At 35.7% G+C, this 26319-nt stretch overlaps 1 protein-coding gene across 1 annotated transcript in view; it reads left to right on the forward strand.

Moving 5' to 3' along the window:
* TANC2 (tetratricopeptide repeat, ankyrin repeat and coiled-coil containing 2) overlaps positions 1–26319 on the forward strand; it is a 477945-nt gene that overhangs the window by 30368 nt on the left and 421258 nt on the right. Inside the window, exon 3 of the mRNA XM_081272685.1 lies at positions 1736–1801. The gene's annotated coding sequence lies outside the window, so the exon portion shown is untranslated. The remainder of the gene's footprint in view (positions 1–1735; positions 1802–26319) is intronic.

Raw genomic sequence — 26319 nt, forward strand, 5'->3', positions numbered from 1 at the left:
TGAATCTCTTCCAGTTAGATTTTTTCCTTCATTATTCCAGTAAAAACTACTTTTATAAAGAACTTTAGTGACTTCCATGTTGATAAATTCAGTAGTAAGTTCTAAGTCCTTTTCTCATGTGAACTCAGTCTACATTCATTCCTCTAATATTCTCTCAGTCTTATATCTTTGTTTACTGTCTGTGTTAGTCAGCTTTCTATCACTGTTAACAAAATGCATGGTGTAATCAACTTATAAAGGGTAAAAGATTGATTTTAGCTGACAGTTTTTGAGTTTCCAGTCCATGCTTGGTTGGTCCTGTCTGTGTGGCTCTATGGTGAGGCAGCATATCATAGTGGGAGCACATGGTTGGAAAAAACCCCATATCATGGCGAGGAAGATAAAAGAAGGCAAAAAGCATTCCAGAGGCCCATAGTCCCCTTCAAGGGCAGTTCCCCTTCTACTAGGTCCTATATGTTAAAGGTTCCATCACCTCTCTATAGTGCAGCACTGGGGATCAAACTTCTAACAAATGGGCCTTTTGGCAGGCAGGGACATTCAAGATCCAAACTCTAGTACTGTTTATATACTGACAACTTCCAGATGTGTGCATCCAATCTAGATTTCTTTTCCAAATCTCAGATTCTTTTTTTAGCTGCTTACTTGATATTTCTACCTGGATGTCTAAGAGACATCTTAAGCATGTTTGCTTAGAATTGAACTCACTATCCTCTTATTTCCTCCTTACTTATGGTTCTTTCCATCTTGTTGACAGCAACTCCATCCTTCCATTTGTTTACAACACAGGTGTAATCTTTGATTTCTCTCTTTCCCTTTCCACGTTCAATATGTCAGGAGATCTGTTGGCTATGCCTTTGAACATACCTAATACTAGACCACTCTTGACTATTTTCATCTTTGTCTGAGCTGCTAATACCACTTACCTGGAATAGCTTCCTAATTTTCTTCTACCGTTTCTTTCCAACACAAGTATTCAGCGTGATCTTTTTAAAGTATACCAGATCTTGTCTTTAATCTTAATGCTTGCCCCGTGACTTCCCATCTTACTCAGAATAAAAGGTAAAGTTTTTATAAGAATAATACCCTACACATTGTGGTTCCACTCCTCTGATTTCATCATCATCTTCTAATCTAACCATTCCTGTCCCCTGATCCACTGTATTCTTAGTTTTACAGGTCTTTATACTTGAATAAACTGAGTATACTTTTGAGTATATTTAGGACCTTTGCATTTAGGATTTTTTTCCGCCTAGAATTCTCTTTCCCCAGGTATCTATATAGCTTACTCCATCAACTTTTTTTTTTTTATTGGTTGTTCACAACATTACAAAGCTCTTGACATATCATATTTCATACATTAGATTGAAGTGGGTTATGAACCCCCAATTTTACCCACTCCATCAACTTCTTTAGTTTTTTGCTTACCCTAAATTAAAATTATAGTCTTCTAGCCTCCTTCTCCCTTATCCCCCAATATTCCAGCTCCCCTCTGCTTTATTTATTTCTTCCTATAAGACTTAATACATCTGACATGCTGTTTTGTTTACTTTATTAATATAGACTCTAAGCTTATCTGCCTGTTTCCTTTCTATAATATCAGTATCTAGTATTATGCTCTGTACATAATAGATAATTAATAATTACTTGTTGAATGACTTGGAAGAATTAATTAGCTCTCTTTGAAACTCAGAGCTCTTTAAATCTTGAGTCTTAATTTTTTTTTCTTTTTTTTCAGCTTGGATTGGTGGTTCTCAAACTTCAGCATGCCTCATGATCAACTGGAGGACTTGCTAAAACACAGGTTCTAGACCCTAGCTCCAGTTTCCAATTTAGCACATCTAATTGGGGCTGGAAAATTTGTATTTCTTTCTTTCTTTTTTTTGAATTTTATTAACTTCAATTTTATTATTAATTGCTTGATTTTAGCTTTTTCATACTTATTCCTCCTTAAAACACTTTGTTTTATTTTTTAAAAAATAATTATTAATTTTACAGTAGAATGCATTTTGACATATACTACAGAAATGGTGTTCAACTTCTCATTCCTCTGGCTGTACATGGTTCAGAGTCACTCCACTAGTGTAATCATACATGTATGTAGAGTAATAATGCTTGTCTTGTTCTACTGTCCTTCCCATCCCCACAACCTCTTCTCTCCTTAGACTCCCCTTTACACAAACCAAAGTGCCTTCATTCTTCCCTATTCCTCCTGCCCCACTATGGATCAGCCTCCTCTTATCAGAGAAAACATTTGGCTTTTGTTTTTTTCTGATTGGCTTATTTCACTTAGCATAATGTTCTCTATTTCCATCCATTTACCTGCAAATGCCATAATTGCATTCTTCATTAAGGCTGAGAAATATTCTTTTGTGTACATGTACCATATTTTCTTTATCCCTCTGTTGAAGGGCATCTAGGTTGTTGGTTCTGTAGTTTAGCTATTGAGAATTGAGCTGCTATAAACATTGATGTGGCTGTCTCACTGTAGCATGCTGATTTTAAGTCCTTTTGGTATAAACCGAGAAGCGGGATAGCTGGGTCAAGTGTTGGATCCATTCCAAGTTTTCTGAGGTATCTCCATACTGCTTTCCATAGTGGTTGCACCAATTTGCAGTTCCACCAACAATATACTTCTCCCCTACATCCTTGCCAACACTTATTATTGCTTGTGTTCTTGATGATTGCCATTCTGACTGGAGTGAGATGAAATCTTGGAGTAGTTTTAATTTGCATTTCTCTAATTGCTAGAGATGATGTAAAGTTTTTTCATATTTTTGTTGATATATTGTATTTCTTCTTCTGTAAAGTCTCTGTTCAGTTTTTCAGTCCATTTATTGATTGGGTTATTTATTTTGGTGTTAAGTTTTTTGAGTTATTTTTTCTTTTTTTAATATTTATTTTTTTAGTTGTAGTCGGACACAATATCTTTATTTCACTTATTTATTTTTATGTGGTGCTGAGGATCGAACCCAGGGCCTTTTGCGTGTAAGGCGAGCTCTCTACTGCTGAGCCACAACCCTAGCCCTGAGTTCTTTATGTATTTGAAGATTAGTGCTTTATCTGAGGTGCATGTGATAAAGATTTTTTCCCATTCTGTAGGCTCTTTCATCATGTTGTTGATTGTTTCCTTTGCTGAAAAGAAGCTTTTTAGTTTGAATCCATTTTACTTCTTATGTGTCAGGAGTCTTGTTCAGGAAGTCAGGTCCTAAGCCAACATGATGAAGATTTGGGCCTACTTTTTCTTCTAATAGGCTCAGGTTCTCTGTTCTAGTGTCTAAGTCTTTGATCCACTTTGAGTTGATTTTTGTGCAGGGTGAGAGATAGATGTTCAGTTTCATTCTGCTACAAATGGATTTCCAGTTTTCCCAGACCATTTATTGAAAAGGCTATCTGTTCTCTAATATATGTTTTTTGGCATCTTTGTCTAGAATGAGATAGCCATATTTATGTGGATTTGTCTCTGTATCTTTGTACCATTGGTCTACATGTCTGTTTTGGTACCAAGAGCATGATTGTTTTTCTGGTCCTATGAAGAATGTCATTGGGATTTTTATAGGAATTGCAATGAATCTGTATAACAGTTTTGGTAGTATGGCCATTTTGACTATATTAATTATGCCTATCCAAGAGCATGGGAGACCTTTCCATCTTCTGAGGTTGTCTATAATTTCTTTCTTTAGTGTTCTATAGTTTTCATTGTAGAGGTCTTCACCTCCTTTTAAATATTGATTCCCAAGTATTTTATATATTTTTTGAAGCTATTGTGGAAAATCTACATTTCTTTTAATAATTTGTTTTTTTTAAATTTTTTATTTGTTGATGGACATTTATTTATTTGTATGCTGTGCTGAGAATCGAACCCAGTGCCTCACGCATGCTAGGCAAGTGCGCTACCGCTGAGCCACAACCCCAGCCCCTGGAAAATCTACATTTCTAACAAGTTCTTAGGTGTTGTTGATGCTGCTGCTATAATGATCACATTATAAGAACTGCTAATATAAAAATGTTTTCTTACATCTTTGATTTCTTCTTTCATTTCTTTATCTTTTTTTTTTCTGAAACTCTCAAGTTGGGTTTCCTGAATCTGCCCTCTGAATTTCTATCTTGACCTTTTGATTTCTGAAACAGGAATATACTTTTTTTTCTTTTTTTGAGACATGATATGAATCTGTTAAGGCAAGATTGCAATAAATCACTGAGTCAGTCTTAAAGCAGTAGATGGAACCTTTATTCACCAGCTGGTGGTCCAGATCCACCAGCTGACGGGACAAGGGATAGGCTACAAGTCTATACCCTTCAACCCCCTCCTGGATTTGAGTACAACTTTTATAGTCCAAAATCATATTAAAGTATAAGTTGCTTTTGCTATCATTCAAAATCATAAACAAACATCATGAAATCTAAAATCATAAGCAGAAAACATCCCTAGTTGAGTACAAGCTAAAGAATGGTTACTAACCCTGTACAATCAATCTCTGACAGGTACATTGTCCAAGAAAAATGGAAACCAAAGAGAGAACACTTTTACATTGTATAAGAATTGCCATTTTGTGTTTGCCAAACATGCTATGCTAAGTAAGCAACTATTGATGGGTACAGAGGTGGGGCTTTCCATGGGAGAAGTATTTCTGACATGATGTGGAGTCTCATGGCAAAATGGAGTCTTTTTGGTCATTGCCCATATAGCCTGGCCCATAACAAATCAAAGCAATCTTATGGTTGTTGCCCAGGGTAGGCTTGAACTCTTTATCCTCCAGCTTTAGCTTCCCAAGTAGCTGGAATTACAGTTGTGCACCACCATGCCTGGCTTGAATATACTTTTAATAATGACCATTTCTCTTGCACCTTTTTTTAGCTTCAATAGATGAATGGATAAAGAAAATGTGGTATGGGGCTGTGATTGTGGCTCAGTGGCAGAGCACTCGCCTGGAACACATGAGGCACTGCGTTCAGTCCTCAGCACCACATAAAAATAAATAAAATAAAGGTATTGTGTCCATCTACAACTAAAAAATGTTAAAAAAAAGAAAACGTGGTACATATACACAATGGAATATTACTCAGTCATAAAGAAGAATGACTTTATGACATTTGCTGGTAAATGGATGGAACTGGAGACTACAATGCTAAAGGTTGAATGTTTTCTCTGATATATGGGAACTAATCCAGAATAAGTTGGGGGAGGATGAAAAAAAGAATAGAAGATAGATAGTGGAATAGACAAAAGGGAATGAAAGGAAGGGAGGAAGAATGGGATAGGGAAAGACAGTGAAATATGAATATACCACAGTAAATCTCACATCACGTACATCCCTAAGACACTAATTAAAAAAAACCAACTAAGTAAATAGCAGAAAGATCAGTAGAATAGAGGGAAGGTAGTGGGGGGAGGGGGCAGGGAAGGGAAAGAGGAAGTACTGGGGCATGAGTTAGACCAAATTATATTCCATACTTTTGTAATTATGTCAAAATAAATTCTGTTGTATAACTAAAAAGGATCAATAAATAAAATTGGACTAGAAAGAATATACTGAAACAAAAATCTTATGCAGTTTAGTCAATAAATTAATCAAAATGTGGTATATATAAACAATAAAATGCCAATAAGCCTTTAAAAAGAAGGAAATTATGTCATTTGTGACAACATGGATGAACCTACAGGATATTGTGCTAAGTAAAATAAACCACATGCAGAAAGATAAAATATTGCATGCTTTCACTTCTATATGGAAACTAAAAAAAGTTGAACACATAGAAGTAGAGAGAAGAATGATAGTTACCTGCTGGGCACTGCAGCACATACCTGTAATTCCAGCAACTTGTGAAGCTGAGACAGGAGGATTGCAAGTTCAATGCCAGCCTGGGCAACTTAGCAAGACCCTCCCTGTCTCAAACAAAGCAAAACAATTTTTAAAAACTAAGAGGCCTGGGGAGGTGAGTTCAACCAGTAGGACCTAAATAAATAAAAGAATGGTATGTACTAGAGGCTAGAGTGTAAGGGAAATGGAGAGATTTGGTCAAAGGGTACAAGGTTTCAGTTAGGAGTTTCATCATTCTGCAATACATATGTATAGTATCACTTTATACTCCACAAATACATACAGGTATAATTTTAAAATGTCCAATAAGAAAGAAAAATAAATTATCTTAATTTTTTATTACTTGGATTTTATGTTAGTAATTCAGTTTAACTTTTTTTAAAAAAAATAATGCTAATCTTTTTTTAGCTTTATTTTATTCATATATTTTTATGTGGTGCTGAGGACTGAACCCAGTTCTCGCAGGTGCGAGGCGAGCTCTCTACTGCTGAGCCACAACCCCAGCCCCAGTTTAACTTTTTTTAAAGTTATTTTTTTTTCCATACCATTGAAAGTCTTCATAACTCTCTTGGTTTTGAGAGTCTGCTATCCTTTCCATGGTAAGCATAGTTATATTTTGTTGTTATCCTTTCAGATCTTATCTTTTCCTATGTAGTTTGTAAATGTACACATTTTTGTCTATTATAAATGAATGGATTACACTATATATTTTCTATATTTTGATTTTTTTTCAATAACTATATTTTAGAATCTTTTCCCTTGGCCATATATTAGCACCATTTTGTTATTTTGAAAAACTCAAACAATGCTTATAATGAATATTATTGTATTTCTTTTTGGGTATCCATATTTTTTTTAAAAGATAGCTTTCTAGAAGTGAAACATTTCAGTCAGAGTATCTGCATTTAGAACCTGGAAAAGCTGTTGCTGCTATTGATGCATAACATACTGCTATTATTTGTGTTTTTATATAAATACACATATACAATTTGAACTTTTGGAAACTTTAGTTTTACTGTCAGTTTTGGAGAAAGTATCTCAGTTTACTGTTAAGTTGGAACTGTAAAGAAATTAGCAGCCATAATGGTCTAGAAACATTAAACTTATTTTTTTTCCTATTTGTACAGGGGTAGTGCACTGTGTTAAGTATGTAAGGTCTTATCTATATGGGTTTGATGACAGAAACTAATAAAGTATTCTCTAAATAATGAACAAATATCTGCACTTAACATTTTGGTAGATAAAGCCAAATTGCACCTGTCCAAGAATACCTATTCCAATATTCATGGCCACCAGTTATATAAAAGGTCCTATTCCTCTTTCATTCTTTCATTCTTGTCTGTAGTAGAAACTATAGGTTTTAATTTTATCAACCTATTGAATAAAAAATTATTTAATTTGACTTTTCCTTATTTTTAGAAAAGTTGAATATCACACATGTAAGGTCATTTGTATTTTCTGTGAATTTCTTGTGTAGATGCTTTGCCTCTGTTTTTATGTTGTTGGTTTTTATTGTCTTGTAGGAGCTCTTTATATAAATAAAATAATCCTTTGTAAAATTTTAGTTAAAGGCATTTTCTCTTGATCTTTTATTTATTTGTTTAATTTTGAGCATGGTATCTTTGTATTGCAAAAATTTTCATTTTTAAATATTTAAATTAATACTTTTTTCAGGGTTTCTGGAATTTGAATGTTACTTTAGGAGGCCTTCTGCTCTAGATTTTAAAATATTTCATATTTTACTCTAATACGTATAATAATGTTCTTTAAAGGTGAATTTTCTGAATTGTCAAAGTAATTTTAGTGATACTTCATTTTAATCCCCTTGATAGACTTCTATAAACTGAAAGTTTTTTCAGAAGAACATCTAGAATTTGTTTTTGTTTTTTTTAATTTTTAAAATTTATATATGACAGCAGATTGCAGTACAATTCTTATTACACATATAGAGCACAATTTTTCATATCTCTGGTTGTATACAAAATATAGTCACACCAATTCTTGTCTTTATATATGTACTTTGGATAATAATGTTCATCACATTCCACCATCATTTCTAACCCCATGCCCTTCCTTTACCCTCCCACCCCTCTGCCCTATCTGGAGTTCGTCTATTCCTCCCATGCTCCCCCTCCCTACCCCACTATGAATCAGCCTCCTTATATAAAAAAAAAAAAAAAATCCGAATTTGGTTTTTTGGAATTGGCTAACTTCACTTAGCATAATCTTTCCCAATTCCATCCATTTACCTGCAAATGCCAAGATTTTATTCTCTTTTATGCTGAGTAATATTCCATTGTGTATATATATGCCACATTTTTTTTTATTATCCATTCATCTACTGAAGGGCATCTAGGTTGGTTCCACAGTTCAGCTGTTGGGAATTGTGCTGCTATAAACATTGACGTGGCTGTGTCCTTGTAGTATGCTGTTTTTAAGTCCTTTGGGTATAGACTAAGGAGAGAGATAGCTGGGTCAAATGGTGGTTCCCTTCCCAATTTTCCAAGAAATCGCCATACTGCTTTCTATATTGGCTGCACCAATTTGCAGTCCCACCAGCAGTATATGAGTGTACATTTTCCCCCACATCCTTTCTAACACTTATTTTTGTTTGTATTCATAATAGCTGCCATTCTGATTGGAGTGAGATACTATATTACAGAGCAATAGTAACAAAAACAGCATGGTATTGACACCAAAACAGAGGTAGACCAATGTACAGAATAGAGGACACAGAGACTAACCTACAAAATTACAATTATCTTATATTAGACAAAGGTGCTGAAAATATGCATTGGAGAAAAGATAGCCTCTTCAACAAATGATGCTGGGAAAACTGTAAATCCATATGCAACAAAATGAAATTAAACCCCTATCTCTCAACATGCACAAAACTCGAACTCAAAATGGATCAAAGATTTAGGAATAAAACCAGAGACCCTGTGTCAATAGAAGAAAAATTAGGCCCTAATCTCCATCATGTGGGATTAGGCCCCAGCTTTCTTAATAAGACTCCTTTGGCACAAGAATTAAAATCAAGAATCAATACATGGGATAGATTCAAACTAAAAAGTCTCTTCTCAGCAAAAGAAATAATCTGTGAGGTGAATAGAGAGCTTACATCTTGGGAGCAAATCTCTACCACTCACTCTTCAGATAGAGCACTAATTTTTATGGTATATAAAGAGCTCAAAAAGCAAAACACCAAAAAAATCAAATAACCAAATCAATAAATGGGTCAAAGACCTGAACAGACGCTTCTCAGAAGATGATATACAACCAGTCAACAAATATATGAAAAAATATTCATCATCTCTAGCAATTAGCAAAACGCAAATCAAAACTACTCTAAGATTTTACCTCACTCCAGTTAGAATTTGATTTTTATGTCATTCTTTTTTTTTATTATTTTTTTCTTTATTGGTTGTTCACAACATTACAAAGCTCTTGACATATCATATTTCATACATTAGATTGAAGTGGGTTATGAACCCCCAATTTTACCCCAAATGCAGATTGCAGAATCACGTCGGTTACACATCCACAATTTTACATAATGCCCTATTAGTAATTGTTGTATTCTGCTACCTTTCCTATCCCCTACTATCCCCCCTCCCCTCCCCTCCCATCTTCTCTCTCTACCCCATCTACTGTAATTCATTTCTCTCCTTGTTTATTTTCCCATTCCCCTCATAACCTCTTATATGTAATTTTGTATAGCAATGAGGGTCTCCCTTCATTTCCATGCAATTTCCCTTTTCTCTCCCTTTCCCTCCCATCTCATGTCTCTGTTTAATGTTACTCTTTTCTTCCTACTCTTCCTCCCTGCTCTGTTCATAGTTGCTCTCATTATATCAAAGAAGACATTTGGTATTTGTTTTTTAGGGATTGGCTAGCTTCACTAAGCATAATCTGCTCTAGTGCCATCCATTTCCCTGCAAATTCTATGATTTTGTCATTCTTTATTGCTGCATAGTACTCCATTGTGTATAGATGCCACATTTTTTTTATCCATTCATCTATTGAAGGGCATCTAGGTTGGTTCCACAGTCTGTCTAGCTATTGTGAATTGTGCTGCTGTGAACATCGATGTGGCAGTATCCCTGTAGCATGCTCTTTTAAGGTCTTCAGGGAATAGTCCAAGAAGGGCAATAGCAGGGTCAAATGGTGGTTCCATTCCCAGCTTTCCCAGGAATCTCCAAACTGCTTTCCAAATTGGCCGCACCAATTTGCAGTCCCACCAGCAATGTACAAGTGTACCCTTTTCTCCACATCCTCACTAGCACTTGTTGTTGTTTGACTTCATAGTGGCTGCCAATCTTACTGGAGTGAGATGGTATCTTAGGGTGGTTTTGATTTGCATTTCTCTGACTGCTAGAGATGGTGAGCATTTTTTCATGTACTTGTTGATTGATTGTATATCCTCCTCTGAGAAGTGTCTGTTCAGGTCCTTGGCCCATTTGTTGATTGGGTTATTTGTTATCTTATTGTCTAATTTTTTGAGTTCTTTGTATACTCTGGATATTAGGGCTCTATCTGAAGTGTGAGGAGTAAAAATTTGTTCCCAGGATGTAGGCTCCCTATTTACCTCTCTTATTGTTTCTCTTGCTGAGAAAAAACTTTTTAGTTTAATTAAGTCCCATTTGTTGATTCTTGTTATTAACTCTTGTGCTATGGGTGTCCTTTTAAGGAATTTGGAGCCCGACCCCACAATCTGTAGATCGGAGCCAACTTTTTCTTCTATCAGACGCAGAGTCTCTGATTTGATATCAAGCTCCTTGATCCATTTTGAGTTAACTTTTGTGCATGGCGAGAGAAAGGGATTCAGTTTCATTTTGTTGCATATGGATTTCCAGTTTTCCCAATACCATTTGTTGAAGATGCTATCCTTCCTCCATTGCATGCTTTTAGCCCCTTTATCAAATATAAGATAGTTGTAACTTTGTGGATTAGTCTCTGTGTCCTCTATTCTATACCATTGGTCCACCCGCCTGTTTTGGTACCAGTACCATGCTGTTTTTGTCACTATTGCTCTGTAATATAGTTTGAAATCTGGTATCGCTATACCGCCTGATTCACACTTCCTGCTTAGAATTGCTTTTGCTATTCTGGGTCTTTTGTTTTTCCATATGAATTTCATGATTGCTTTATCTATTTCTACAAGAAATGCCGTTGCGATTTTGATTGGCATTGCATTAAACCTGTAGAGAACTTTTGGTAATATCGCCATTTTGATGATGTTAGTTCTGCCTATCCATGAACAGGGTATATTTTTCCATCTTCTAAGATCTTCTTCTACTTCTCTCTTTAGGGTTCTGTAGTTTTCATTGTATAAATCTTTCACCTCTTTTGTTAGGTTGATTCCCAAGTATTTTATTTTTTTTTGAGGATATTGTGAGTGGAGTGTTTTTCCTCATTTCCGTTTCAGAAGTTTTGTCGCTGATATACAGAAATGCCTTTGATTTATGCGTGTTGATTTTATATCCTGCCACTTTGCTGAATTCATTTATTAGTTCTAGTAGTTTCTTTGTAGACCCTTTTGGGTCTTCTAGGTATAGAATCATGTCATCTGCAAATAGTGATAATTTAAGTTCTTCTTTTCCAATTTTTATGCCTTTAATTTCTTTCGTCTGTCTAATTGCTCTGGCCAGTGTTTCGAGAACTATATTGAATAGAAGTGGAGATAGAGGGCATCCCTGTCTTGTTCCGAATTTTAGAGGGAATGCCTTCAACTTTTGTCCATTCAAAATGATGCTAGCCCGAGGCTTAGCATAGATAGCTTTTACAATGTCAAGGTAAGTTCCTGTTATCCCTAGTTTTTCTAATGTTTTGAACATAAAGGGATGCTGTACTTTGTCGAATGCTTTCTCTGCATCTATTGAGATGATCATATGGTTCTTATGTTTAAATCTATTGATGCGGTGAATAACATTTATTGATTTCCGTATGTTGAACCATCCTTGCATCCCAGGGATGAATCCTACTTGATCATGGTGCACAATTTTTTTGATGTGCTTTTGTATTCGATTCGCCAGAATTTTATTGAGGATTTTTGCATCTAGGTTCATTAGAGATATTGGTCTGTAGTTTTCTTTCTTTGAGGTGTCTTTGTCTGGTTTCGGAATCAGGGTGATGTTGGCCTCATAGAATGAATTTGGAAGAGCTCACTCTTTTTCTATTTCCTGAAATAACTTGAAAAGTATTGGTATTAATTCTTCTTTGAAGGTTTTGTAAAACTCCGCTGTATACCCATCCGGTCCTGGGCTTTTCTTGGTTGGTTGTCTTTTGATGGCTTCTTCAATTTCATCCATTGATATTGGTCTGTTCAAATTGTGAGTATCCTCCTGACTCAGTCTGGGCAAATCATATGACTTAAGAAATTTATCGAAGTCTTCACTATCTTCTATTTTATTGGAATATAGGTTTTCAAAATAATTTCTAATTGTCTTCTGTATTTCTGTAGCATCTGTTGTGATATTGCCTTTTTCATCCCATATGTTAGTAATTTGAATTCTCTCTCTTCTTCTCTTCGTTAGCATGGCTAAAGGTCTGTCGATCTTATTTATTTTTTCGAAGAACCAACTTTTAGTTTTGTTAATTTTTTCAATAGTTTCTTTTGTTTCAATTTCATTGATTTCCGCTCTGATTTTAATTGTTTCTTGCCTTCTGCTACATTTGCTGTTGTTTTGCTCTTCCTTTTCTAGTGCTTTGAGATGAAGTGTGAGCTCATTTATTTGTTGTTTTTTCCTTTTTTTGAGGAATGACCACCAGGCGATGAATTTTCCTCTTAAAACTGCTTTCATTGTGTCCCATAGATTCCGATATGTTGTGTCTGTATTTTCATTTATCTCTAAGAATTTTTTGATTTCCTCCTTTATGTCTTCTGTAACCCATTGATCATTCAGTAACATATTGTTCATTTTCCATGTGATGTAGGATTTTTCCTTCCTTCTTTTATCATTGATTTCCAGTTTCATTCCATTATGATCAGATAAAATGCATGGTATTATCTCCACCCCTTTATATTTACTGAGGGTTGCCCTATGGCATAATATATGGTCTATTTTTGAGAAGGATCCATGTGCTGCTGAGAAAAAAGTATATCCATTTGATGATGGTTGATATATTCTTTATATGTCAGTTAAGTCTAGGTTATTGATTGTGATATTGAGTTCTATAGTTTCTTTATTCAACTTTTGTTTGGAGGATCTGTCCAATGGTGAGAGAGGTGTGTTGAAGTCACCCATAATTATTGTGTTGTGGTCTATTTGATTCTTGAACTTGAGGAGAATTTGTTTTATGAATGTCGCAGCACCATTATTTGGTGCATAAATATTGATAATTGTTATGTCTTGTTGGTGAATGGTTCCTTTTAACAGTATATAATGACCTTCTTTATCCCTTTTGATTAACTTAGTCTTGAAGTCGATTTTATTCGATATGAGGATGGCCACCCCTGCTTGCTTACGAGGACCGTGTGCGTGGTATATTTTTTCCCATCCTTTCACCTTCAGCCTGTGTATGTCTTTTCCAATCAGATGTGTCTCCTGGAGGCAGCATATTGTTGGATTTGTTTTTTTAATCCATGATACCAGCCTATGTCGCTTTATTGGAGAGTTTAAGCCATTAACATTCAGAGTTACTATTGATATATGGTTTGAACTTCCATCCATGTTTGATTGTTTATCCTTTTTTTAAAAAATTTAGTTTGTTTCTCCATGATTATCTTTCCCCTCACCCTCTGTCTTTACTGAGGCACTTCCCACTGATGGTTTTGGTTATTGTTTTTCATTTCTTCCTCGTGTAGTGTTTTGCTCAAAATGCTTTGCAATGCTGGTTTTCTGGCTGCAAATTCTTTTAGCTTTTGTTTATCATGAAAGATTTTTATTTCGTTGTCATACCTGAAGCTTAATTTTGCTGGATACAGAATTCTTGGTTGGCATCCATTGTCTTTCAGTGTTTGAAATACATTGTTCCATGACCTTCTTGCTTTCAGTGTCTGTGATGAAAAATCCGTTGTTAACCTTATTGGTTTACCCCTGAATGTAATCTGTCTCCTTTCTCTTGTATCTTTTAATATTTTCTCTTTGTTCTGTATATTGGATATCTTCATAACAATGTGTCTTGGCGTTGGTGTACTGTGATTTTGTGTGCTCGGTGTCCTGTATGCATCTTCAATTTGTATATCTGTTTCCTTTTTTATATCTGGAAAGTTTTCTGTAATTATTTCTTTCAGCAGGTTACTCATTCCCTTGGTTTGAATCTCTGTACCTTCTTCTATCCCGATGACTCGTAAGTTTGTTTTTTTATGTTATCCCATAACTCTTGGATGTTTTTCTCGTGATTTTTTTTACCAGCCTTTCTGAGTTGGCTAGACTCTTTTCAAGATGATATATTTTGTCTTCATTATCTGACGTTCTGGCTTCTACTTGCTCCACTCTGTTAGTGATACTCTCAATTGAGTTTTTAATTTGGTTTATCGTTTCCTTCATTTCTAGAATTATTGTTTCATTATTTTTTATAATCTCTATCTCCTGATAAAGATGCTTAACTTCTTCTTTTATCTGTTTATGTAATTCATTCTCAATGTGTTCTTTCGCTGCTTGAATTTGCTGTCTTGTATCCTCTTTAAGGTTCCATTCCATCTGTCTAAGGTGTTCCTTGAGTTCTTTATATGACCATTTTTCTGATGACCCTAGGTCCTCCTGAATATTTAGGCTGTCCTGCATTGTTTGTACTCCTTTTCTTCCTTGCTTTTTGAAGCTGCTCATGTTACTTCTTGTTTTGTTTGACTGCTGAGTTACTTTTTACTCCTATAAATTAATTTGATGCTTGGGAGGAAAGGTATTAGAAGGGAAGGGAAGAAGTCACTAAAGAGAGTGAGAGTAGGCAGGTAGAATTCAAGGAAGGGGGGATGATAAAAATGAAAAGACAAAAGAAGAAAAAAATAGGAACTAAAAAAAGAAAAAAATTTAAAAAAATAATAATTAAAAAATTAAAATTAAAATTTGAAGAAAAAAATATTTAAAAAAGTTTGTAAAAAAAATTAAAAAAACAAGAAAGAAAAATGAAAATGAAAGAAAAACCCAAATCAAAAAAAAAGAGAAAAGAAAAAAAGGAAAAAAAAACCTAATAAATGCAGTCTTAGAGTTTGATTAACTTCTCTTCCAGTAGGTGGCGCTGTGCCCACCAGGTCAAGTTTCTCCTGTCAATATGCGGGAACCAATCACTGTGCAGCAGCTCCTCCCAGACTGGGCGAGTCTCCAATCCTGAGTGTCTAGGGCCTCCTCTTGTGTCTAGTCACTTCCCACTTTTCCTTTAGCCAGGCCCCTCTCACCACAATACTGGCTACACGCCAGGTCTGCTGCTCCCGGGAGCCCTGTTTTCATGAACGACTGGGCACACTCTTCCAGTTTGCCATTCCCTCAGACCCTAAGTTTGTAGAGCTTGGGGCTGAGAATCCTCAGCGGATTTTACTTGCCCTCTGGTAGCCACTCCCCCGTAGCTGGTACAAGAGACCTCAGCAGTCAGCCCTGGTGGGAGCGGTAGTCCCGCGCCGCGGGTCCCGCACCACCTCTGATTCCCTCGGGCTGGCTGTAGCACTCACGGGAGAGCTGGGAGGGGCCCTTAAGGTTTCCGCGATGTGTGGAGAGGGAAGGCTAGGGGATTACACACCTGTATCCGCAGGTTTCAATGAAGTTATCTCCTCCGCCGCAGTCTGATGACGTCAGTTCTCTGCCATAGTGGTGTCTCTTTCAAATGGCGACAGTTCGTTTCCCTTTGCCGGGCGACCAATGCAACGGGTGGGTCCTTACTGTCTCTCCCAAGCCCCGTTTCAAACCTGTGGCCACTACTTATGAAGGCTCGGTAGGCATTTACCTCCGTAGGATGAGAAGGGCTGACCAGTTGTTTCAGCTGGATGGATTAGTGCTGAGTCACAGCTGTTTGTCTAAACAGCACCTCCTTAGGTTTTCACGAGTAACCTGACCCTGACACAGTCGACAGAGGTCAGCCCACAGGATTCCTCAGTTGTTTTGTCTTACAGGGACTTTTTGCTAGTCATTTCATTCTTTCTCAGCACCTGAGAATCCACACTGGAGAGAAGCCCATTTTCTGGCTTTCATTATGCTTAGTGTTCCCCACATACATATTTTTTTCAGCTCCAGTGTAGCACAGAAACCTTTCACGCTGCCTCCTCCACCGCAGCTATATTTTTATGTCATTCTTGCATATGAAGATTACTAGATAAAATGGTAGAGAAAAGACTCACAAGGAGAAGGATGGGGGGGGGATGTTAAAGAATAGGACCATTATTTTTCATCTAATTTCTAACATGTTTCTCAAACTCATATGGTTCATTCTATAGCATATTGTGGTATGAGTATTCTGTAAATATTGATAGAGCAAACACATCAGTTGTAATAATGTATTTTTTCACTCTATCTTACCAAGGACACCTTTCATGATTAAACCTTTTTATTCTTTGATCATCTTATAGGATTTTTTTATATTAATGCATATAATACCTATTTTTTAATAATTGGATTTGTATGTATTAGTTGAAATCCCCGCATTTCATTGCTTTACTGATAATTTAACACTACTTCTGAGTAATTTAACACATTCTCTTAAATGAGAACTTTGGTGGAATATTTCTGTTATCAATTTGGTTGTTGGATTCTTTTCTGTGTCTTTTTACATACTCAGGGTTGTGTTCAGCCCAAGTGTATTTGCTTAATCATAGGATTTTTTCCCCCCAGGTAACAGGAAATCTGGATACAGGCAGTCCAGTTTATAGCAGTTCTACAATGCCTTCAGGAACACAGGCTCTGCTATCCTTAAGGGGGCTTTTACCATATAATTTCAAGATGGCTATTATCTTTTCAGTTATTTTAGCTATTTATTAGCAAATAATAGTTTTTATTACAACTTTTCTCACAAGACTTATGCTTTCATCTCATTTGTTGTATCTGGATCATGTTACAATGATGGGATATAAGAGAGAATGGAAAGTTGAAGTTTTAGGCCCATTACTGCCTCTTCCAAAATTAGTATTCTGTTAATAAGGAAGAGAGTGGGAATTTGGGGTAGATAACTGGCAGTCCATAGGTGATAAGCAATCATACATCTCTGATCCTTAAAATAGCCTGGCAGATGAGATGGTATGTTCATTGAAGAAGAGCATCAGAAAGGCTACATGCTTATATAGTCAGACAGCTAGTCATTGGTAGAACCAAGGAAATGGACAGAAGTTAATCTATGTCCAAAGCTCTTACTCTTTCATTCTCTCTCTCTCTCTCTCTCTCTCTCTCTCTCTCTCTCCTTTTAGCAGCCTGGTTTAAGTAAATATTTTACATAAATAGTATCCAAAATATTTTAATTAAATGTGATACTCTTAGACTAGTTTATTGGTGTGTAAAAGTGAGGCTCTACTAACTACATCTTTTTGATATACCTATAGTATTTTTGCTTGGAGTAATATTTTTTTCCTTTCACAATAAGGCATATTTGGGAAACGAGGTTACTCTGTTTTCAGGATGTATTTTAGACATACTCTCTTATTCTACTTTTCTTCAGCTTTACTCAAACTACAGTGAGGTTTTCTCTAATTGTATGTTGGGAATAGTAGTTCACATAAGAGTGATTTATGAAATTTAAATGTAGTTGATCTACAGTGAGATTATGTGTTAGGCATAACAACAATTGCTTTGGTTTGTAGCCCTAAAATAAGCAAATCAGGAATTTGAAATGAAATAAGGAAGGGGAAAACTTCAGTGATATACAATAAGGGCTACAGATACAGGGCAAGATAATAAAATGATTCTCATTGAATATGATTTACAAAATTAACACTTAGGTACAGCTTTGAAATTTTTTTTAGAAGTCAAAACTTGCACCAGCTCCAGTTATTCAGCATGCCCAGGAACTAAACATTAGAGCTAGAAGGAAGCAAGATTAATGTTGTGCTTTCCTTCATCAAGATTTTTGTGTGAACTTCTCTTGAACTTCATTTCAGGGATTGCATGAGAAATTATTTTTCTTCTGCAAACACATATAATAGGCACTTAAAAATGTTTATGTAATCTCTCCCTCTTGTAAACTACTGTTACACTTTGTATTTTTCTTATTATATCTCTCCCTCTTGTAAACTACTATTAGACTTTGTATTTTCTTATGATATATCTTGTATTTTCTTATGATATCACAATAATTCTATTGTGAATTATTCCTGGGTTCACTCTTTTATTACCAGGTGTTCCTTTTTGGCAGGAACTGCTTATTAACCTTTAAAAAATTCCTGTAGTACCTGCCTCGGGCCTTTTACTTAGGTTATTCTTAATAAACACCAAATTAATAGAAGAGCAAAAATGTTTTATATATAGGTAAATATTAGAAAACGATTTGAGGCAGGATTGCCATCTATATGTCATGTATCTTAGAAGTAGAGATGTATTGCTAACCCTAAAAGCATAATTCATAAAGAATTTTAGCTGATATGTTATGAAAATATTTTTTTGCTGTGTTTGTGGGTGTTTTGGTTATTTTTGTTATTATTTATAAATATTCTTAATGCCTGGACTTATTACTCTAAAATGAAGGTTTAATTTTAACTTCAGAGGAGGCATGTTGAACCTATTCATTACATTGCTTGGAGAAACCAACGGAAAACAAATGATGCAGAAAGTACTTGTGATAGATCTGTAAATTCTCTCTTCATCTGACTTTTTATTAAACTAGTGATAAAAGAGTAGTGTAACATTAAAGTATTTCATTAGGTGAATCTAATGAAGGTTAAGCTTAAAATTGTAGGTTAAGAATCTACATTTTTGAACTTCTAATGTGATTTTGAATGTTTTTAGTGTTGTCAGTGTGTATGCACTGAAACATTTTAGATTGATGGGATAACTCTTTGAGGAAGGAGTCAACTTGAAAGGCAAAGATTTGTTAGAGAGCTCTTTCAATCTCTATTCTCTCAGAAATTCTCTGTTTTGTGGGAATTCGTACTGATATAATAAATAATTTAAAATTAATATTGATTTCAATAGTGAATAAATACTTTAAAAAATAACTTTATTTTAACAACTCCTCCTCCTCCTCTTCCTCCTCCTCCTCCTCCTCTTCCTCCTCCTCCTCCTCTTTTTAATGTGGTGCTGAGAACCGAACCCAGTGCCTTTCATGTGCTAAGGCTAATGCTCTACTGCCATCCCCAAACAGCCTGGGCAGCTGAACTAAGATGGCTGGTGTGAAGTTGCAGGGATACAAAATAAAACACAGACACAACTTACCTGTACACAAGCTTCAGGACGGCTTCCTGTCTCTTGGCCTCAGACTCCCCAAAAGGGAGAACAAGAGAAAGTCAGGAGAGGCTGACAGGAGAGGGAGAGGGAGGAGGGAGAGGGAGGAGGGAGGAAGGAGAGGGAGGAGGGAGAGGGGGAGGGAGGAGGGAGAGGGGGAGGGAGGAGGGAGAGGGAGGAGGGGGAGGGAGGAGGGAGGAGGGAGGAGGGAGAGCGCTCGCGCGCGCTCAGAAGTCAGCTTTTATTGTCCTTCCTTCTTTCTGTTCTTAGAAAGTTCTATCCATAAAAGGGCAGAAGGGGTAGGCTTACAAAGGAACAGGTGAGTATAACTCAACCCTAGGGTTACAACCACAAAGAAGACCTCCTTACTACCCGAGTGGTTTCTGCCCAAGCCACAGTGAATGCAGTGGTTGGTCAGAGCCTGAAGCATCAGGACTGGAAGGCGTGGTCATTCAGTGTGGCTCCCCACACTCTACCACTGAGCCACAATCCGCGCCTGTAAATAAATACTTGAGGATAATAAAAATGTTTTGGAACTAGACAGAGATTGTGAATTTAGTGTGTGTCACACTGTATTTTGTTATTTAAATAAAAATTTTATTCACATATAAATACTTAAAATGAAAGGTTTTTTTAAAATTACAAAGAGAAGTGTATACTTAATAAAAAGTTCATCTTTATCTCCTTTTCAGCCCTGCACTCGCCTGTAGGAACCATGTAACTCTCCCAGGTTTTACTCCACAGTTCTAAATATATACAGATCAATAAACACAGTTTTTGTGTTATTTTAATAAGACCCTACTGTACATATTGCTCTGTGACTTGTTTTTTTTCACTTGAGGATAAAACTTGGAGAGTTTTTCCTTTTAAAACAAATAGATGTACTATACATTTTTAAATCCTGCATTGTATTCTATAGTTTTTGTATCTCATATGCCAAAATTATTTCCCTATTAATACACTTTCTTTCTGTCCTTCCTCCCTCCCTCCCTCTCTCCCTCCTTAAATTAATAAACTTTAAATTTTAGAGCAATTTTAGCAAAATCTAGAAGGAAGTACAAAGATTTCCTGCCTGAACATGTGCAGTCTTCTCACTATCGAAATTCTGCACTAAAGTGGTTTGTTTGTTAAAATAGATGAACCTACATTGACACATCATTATTACTCAAAAGTTCATAGTTTTCATTAGGGTCCACTCTTGGCATTGTACTTTCTATGAAGTTTGACGAATGTATAATGACTTGTATACCTTACTGTAGTATCTTACAGAGTTTTAATGCCCTACAAATCCTCAGTGCTCTGGCTAGGCCTTGGCAACCATTAATCTTTTTACTGTCACCCTAATTTGCCTTTTCTAGAATGTTTTATAGTCAGAACCATAAGATATATAGCCTTTTCAGATTGGCTTCTTTCAGTTAGTATCTTAGTCTGACTGCGTGGCTATAACAAAATGCCATAAACTGGGTGGCTTATATAATATCAAAAATTTATTTCTCACAGTTCTGGCAGCTGGGAAGTCCAAGATCAAGGTGCTTGCTGATACAGTGTCTTGAGGGGTGCACAATATTCCATTGTTTGAATGTTTCACACTCATCTACTGAAGGACCCTCTGGTTGCTTCCAAGTTTTGGCAGTTGCGAATAAAGATGCTATAAATATTCATGACTTCCTTCATTTTTCATGTACCGTTAGAATGTGAAGCATTACAGTGACATTATTGAGAATACAGATGTTCTGGAACTTATTGGAACTACATTGTCTAGATGTGAATACCAGCTCTAATGTCTGTCCATACTGTTGTCTGTTATCAGGACTGTTGTATTAAATGAGTGATAAAAACAAAATATAGCACCCCTTCAAAACACTAAAAAAAAAAAACAAACTAGGGATAACAGGAACATATCTCAACATTGTAAAAGCTATCTATGCTAAGCCCCAGGCCAACATCATTCTAAATGGAGAAAAATTGAAAGCATTCCCTCTAAAAACTGGAACAAGACAGGGATGCCCTCTTTCACCACTTGTATTTAACATAGTTCTTGAAACTCTAGCCAGAGCAATTAAATGAAAGAAATTAAAGGGACACTGATAGGAAAAGAAAAACTTAAATTATCACTAATTGCCAATGATATGATTCTATACCTATCAGATCCAAAAAATTCTACCAGAAATTTTCTAGAACAAATGAATTCATCAAAGTAGCAAGATATAAAGTCAACACCCATAGATCAAAGGCATTTCTGTACATCAGTGGCAAACCTCTGAAAGAGAAACTAGGAAAACTACCCCATTTATAATCGCCAGAAGAAAAAAGCGGGGGTGGGGGAATCAAGGAAAGAGATGAAAGACCTCTAAAATGAAAACTAGAGAACACTAAATAAAGAAACTAAAGATGACCTTAGAAGATGGAAAGATCTACCTTGCTCTTGGATAGGCAGAATTAATATTGTCGAAATGACCGTACTGCCAAAAGCACTATACAGATTTAATGCTATCCCAGTCAAAATACCAATGATGTTCCTCATAGAAACAGAAAATGCAATCATGAAATTCATCTGGAAAAATAAGAGACCCAGAATAGCCAAAGAAATCCTTAGCAAGAAGAGTGAAGCTGATGGCATTACTGTTCCAGACCTTAAACTATACTACAGAGCAATAGTAACAAAACCAGCATGGTATTGGCACTAAAATAGACCTGTAGACCAATGGTAGAGAATTGAGGACCCAGAAACAAATCCACATAATTATAGTTATATTAGATCAAGGCACCAAAAACATATAGTGGAGAAAAGATAGCCTCTTCAACGAATGGTGCTGGAAAAATGGGAAATCCACATGTAACAAAATGAAATTAAACCTCTGTCTCTCACCACACACAAAACTCAATGGGAATCAAGGACCTAGGAATTAAACCAGAGACCTTGTATCTAATGGAAGAAAAAGTAGGTCCAAATCTCCATCATGTCGGATTAGGCCCCAACTTCCTTAACAAGACTCCTATAACTTAAGAATTTAAACCAAGAATCAATAAATGGGATGGTTTCAAACTGAAGAGATTCTTCTCAGCCAAAAAAAAAAAAAAAAAGTGAATAGAGAGCCTACAAGCACATGAGATAGAGCACTAATCTTTAGGATATATAAAACACTCAAAAACCTTAATACCAAAAAAAAAAAACAAAACCCAATCAATAAATGGGCCAAGGAACTGAGCAGATACTTCTCAGAAGATGATATACAATGAATCAACAAATATATGAAAAAATGTTCAATATCTCTAGCATTTAGAGAAATGCAATTCAAAACTAAGATTTCATCTCACTCCAGTCAGAATGGCAGCTATTAAGAATACAGGCAAGAATAACTGTTGGCGAGGATGTGGGGGAAAAGGCTCACTCATACATTGCTGGTGGGACTGCAAATTGGTGCAGCCTATCTGGAAAGCAGTATGGAGATTCCTTGGAAAACTTGGAATAGAACCACCATGTGACCCAGATATCCCACCCCTCAGTTTATACCCAAAGGACTTAAAAACATCATATTGTAGTAATTAGCCACATCAATGTTATAGCAGCACAATTCACAATAGCTAAATTGTGGAACCATCCCAGATGCCCTTCATTAATGAATGATTAGGGAAAACTGGTATATACACAATGGAATATTACTCAGCATTAAAAGGATAAAATTATTGCATTTGAAGGTAAATGGAGGGAGTTGGAGAATATAATGCTAAGTAAGATAAACCAATCCCCCAAAAAACAAAGGTCGAATGTTTTCTTTGATATGAGGATGCTGACTCATAATGGGGATGTGTGGGGAGCATGGGAAGAATGGAGGAACTTTAGATAGAGCAAAGGAGAGGGAGGGGAAGGGAGGGAGCATGGGGGTAGGAAAAACAATGGAATGAGTTAAACATAATTACCCTAAATACACGTATGAGGACACGAATGGTGTGAAAATACTTTGTGTACAACCAGAGACTTGAAAAATTGTACTCTGTATGTGTAATAGGAAATGAATTGCATTCTGCTGTCATATGTAACAAGTTAGAATAAATAAATAAAAAAAGTACAGTTGTGGGTTGGGTTAATGAAAATAGTGACAACCAGAGACTTGAAAAATTGTACTCTGTATGTGTAATAGGAAATGAATTGCATTCTGCTGTCATATGTAACAAGTTAGAATAAATAAATAAAAAAAGTACAGTTGTGGGTTGGGTTAATGAAAATAGTGAAAAGAGGTCCTGGAGGACCTCTAGTTAATTAAGTTAATTAAATTTTGAGGATAAACTAGGCAGTCATGTTTTAGTAGCCTGAGAGACTTCAATATCATCACACTTAAAAGCAAGAAGACTTTATGCCATATAGTGTCAGACTTAAAATTTTAACTGAAAAATTATTCTTCATGTTTCTTCTGTCAATATTATTATTCCTTTCTGTCATTAAAAAAAAACACTGTTCTGATGTAATCAAATAGTCTCTTAAGATACATTTTGTTAACTTTTTTTTTATTGCCATCTCTCCCCATTCTCAAAATATATACAAATGTTGCTTTCAAAAAAAAAAAAAAGAGATGATTCTTTGGAAAGAATAGTGATAGTCCTCATCATTTCTTACTTGGGCTACTCTAGGAACTTTCTAATTGGTCTTCCTACAGGTTTTGTGTATGTGTGTGTTGGGGGGGTTAGGGATTGAATCCAGGGCATTGCGCATGCAAGGCAAGCACTCCACCACTGAGTTATATCCTGGGCACCTGTAATCTGTTGTTTATGTAGTAGCCTTTCACCAAAGTCCTCTAATGGTTTCCCATTAAGAAAAAAATTCAAAGTCTTTGCCAGGGTCTGTGGTGCCACATATAATCTGAATCCTGGTTACCTCTGTGACCTCATTTACTATTTCTGATTCTTGTCTAGCCACATAGACCTTCCTGTTGTTCCTTGATCATGCCAAGCTCACTGTGGCCTCAGTGTTTTTACAATTGCTTTTTCCTTGCCTGAGTCTTCATATACATTCTGCAGGCTTACTCTTTCACTTCATTCAGGTCTCTGCTCAAATGTCATCCTCTCAGAGAAGCCTTCCCTGATCTTATTTATGAAAGTGTATACTCTATTTCAATCACTATTACTCTTCACTTTTCTTCTTAGTATTCTACTACTTGAAATTAATATGTGTACTTGTGTGCCTGTCTGTTTCCATGTGTAAACTGAGAAGAAAAACATTTCCTTTTTTTTTTGAACTTCATGTCTCCAGCACTTAGACTATTACTTGATTTATAGTAGCAAAGAGTAACTATTAGTTGAAGGCAGTAGAGAAAAAAGGAGATCTAAGGACAGAGATAGTGTAGATTGATAAGAGAATATTGCATGTAACTTTTGGTAAAAAACTGAAGAACTAGATGGGATGATTTTTCTCAAAAAGAAATTATAGTAGGTTTAAAAAGTGGAAATTCAGTTTTACAAAGTATCAAGAACAGGTAAATCCATAGAGAGATACTGGTGTTTGTTAGGGGTTGGGTTCTTAATCTTGGAACCATGTCAGGTTTTCTCTATTGTGAATTATTTTTTACAGTATCAACTCTTCATATATTTCAATATAGGTTTTAATTCTGTGTGCATGTGTTTACCTTTTAAGTGAACCTTCCCTTATCTCACTTGTCTCTTTTTTTATCTTTCGTCTCTTTTAAAAGATTATTTCCTGTTGGTATTTGTAGAGACCTTATCTTTTTGTATTGTCTTTTGGATTTGAATCAGATACTTTAAAAAGTCATTCCTGTCCTTTGATTAGCTTGATTATAAACTTCATGAGGAAACAGATTGTTTTGTTCATTACTGTCTCTTCAGTACCTAAGACAGTGCCTAGTATATAATTACAACCACATAGATGTTTGCTGAATGAATAAGTGGATGCATGCTCCTTTTATTTTTTAAAAATTATGCCTCATGTTGATTCGTGTTGAAACTTATCTATGTTAGATGTTTATTACCAGATACAGTGTATGACTTTCCCTTGGCTTTGCCCTTCATTCATTTATTGTTTATTGAACACGCAATATGTGCCAGGTAATGTGCAATTCCATGAATGACAATAACATGACAAATGGTTCACTGCCTCATGGAGCATTTATATATTTAGTGGGGAAATCAAATATAGTACTTGGTTTATAGCATTATAAAATAACAATTATAAAATACAGTATTAAAGATTTGGGAATCTTAATTGGTAGAGCTAACCTAGCTAATCTAGAGAAAAGTATACATGAAAAACACATGGAATCAGACAGGCTTTTTTGGTTAGAAAAGTTAGATGAGTGAGAACAAATAAAGAATGATTGAACCACTTGATGATGATGACAATTTTTCTGGCCTTGAAAATACTAGATGAGAGTTGTTTCAGAATTTGACCTGGAGGAAAATTGGTTGTCCAGATGATAGAAGACAATGCAGTGACAATGGGTGAACTGTGGGAGAGGGCACCAAGAAAGGATTTTCTTTTTTTAAAGAAGGGAGCATTTTGAAATATTGATGGAAGGAGCTGTTCAAAATGTTATGCATATTGCTATTGTAGTTGTATTTGTTTCTTATTGCTATTGTAACAAATTACCACAAATTTAGTGACTTAAAACAACACAAATGTATATTTTGTAGTTCTTAAATTTCTGAAAGCCAGAAGGTTGAAGTTAGTTTTATATGGAACTAATAAGAAGGTTTTGGTATAGCTGTGTTCCTTCTGGAGGCTCTGGGAGAGAATTTATTTCTTGCCTTTTTTATCTTCTAGAGGCCGTCCACAGTCCTTGATTGTGACCCTATCACTTGATGTCTGCTTTTGTCATCATTTCTTCCCTTAGTCTTCTGCCCTTCTTTAAGGACCATTTTAACTACATAGGGCCCACCTGGATAAAATCCAGAATAATCTCCCTATTTTAAGGTTCTTAATTTAATCACATCTTCAAAGATCCTTCTTCAGGTGAGGTAACACATCCACAAATTCTGGAGATTAGAATATGGAAAACTCTGGGGGAGCCCTTTTGGATTTAATAAATTATTCTCTCTTTTGCAGCACTAGGGATTGAACTCAGAGCCTCTTACATGCTATGCAAGTGCTTTACCTCTGAGTTATACATCCATATCTCCTAGAGTGGATATGTTTAAGGAAATACCTGATTATAAGAATAGTGCAAAAGTTTTTAATAGTTAATTTCATTATTTTA

This window comes from Spermophilus citellus (assembly GCF_964194105.1).
Source record: "Spermophilus citellus genome assembly, chromosome: 17".
NCBI lineage: Eukaryota > Metazoa > Chordata > Mammalia > Rodentia > Sciuridae > Spermophilus > Spermophilus citellus.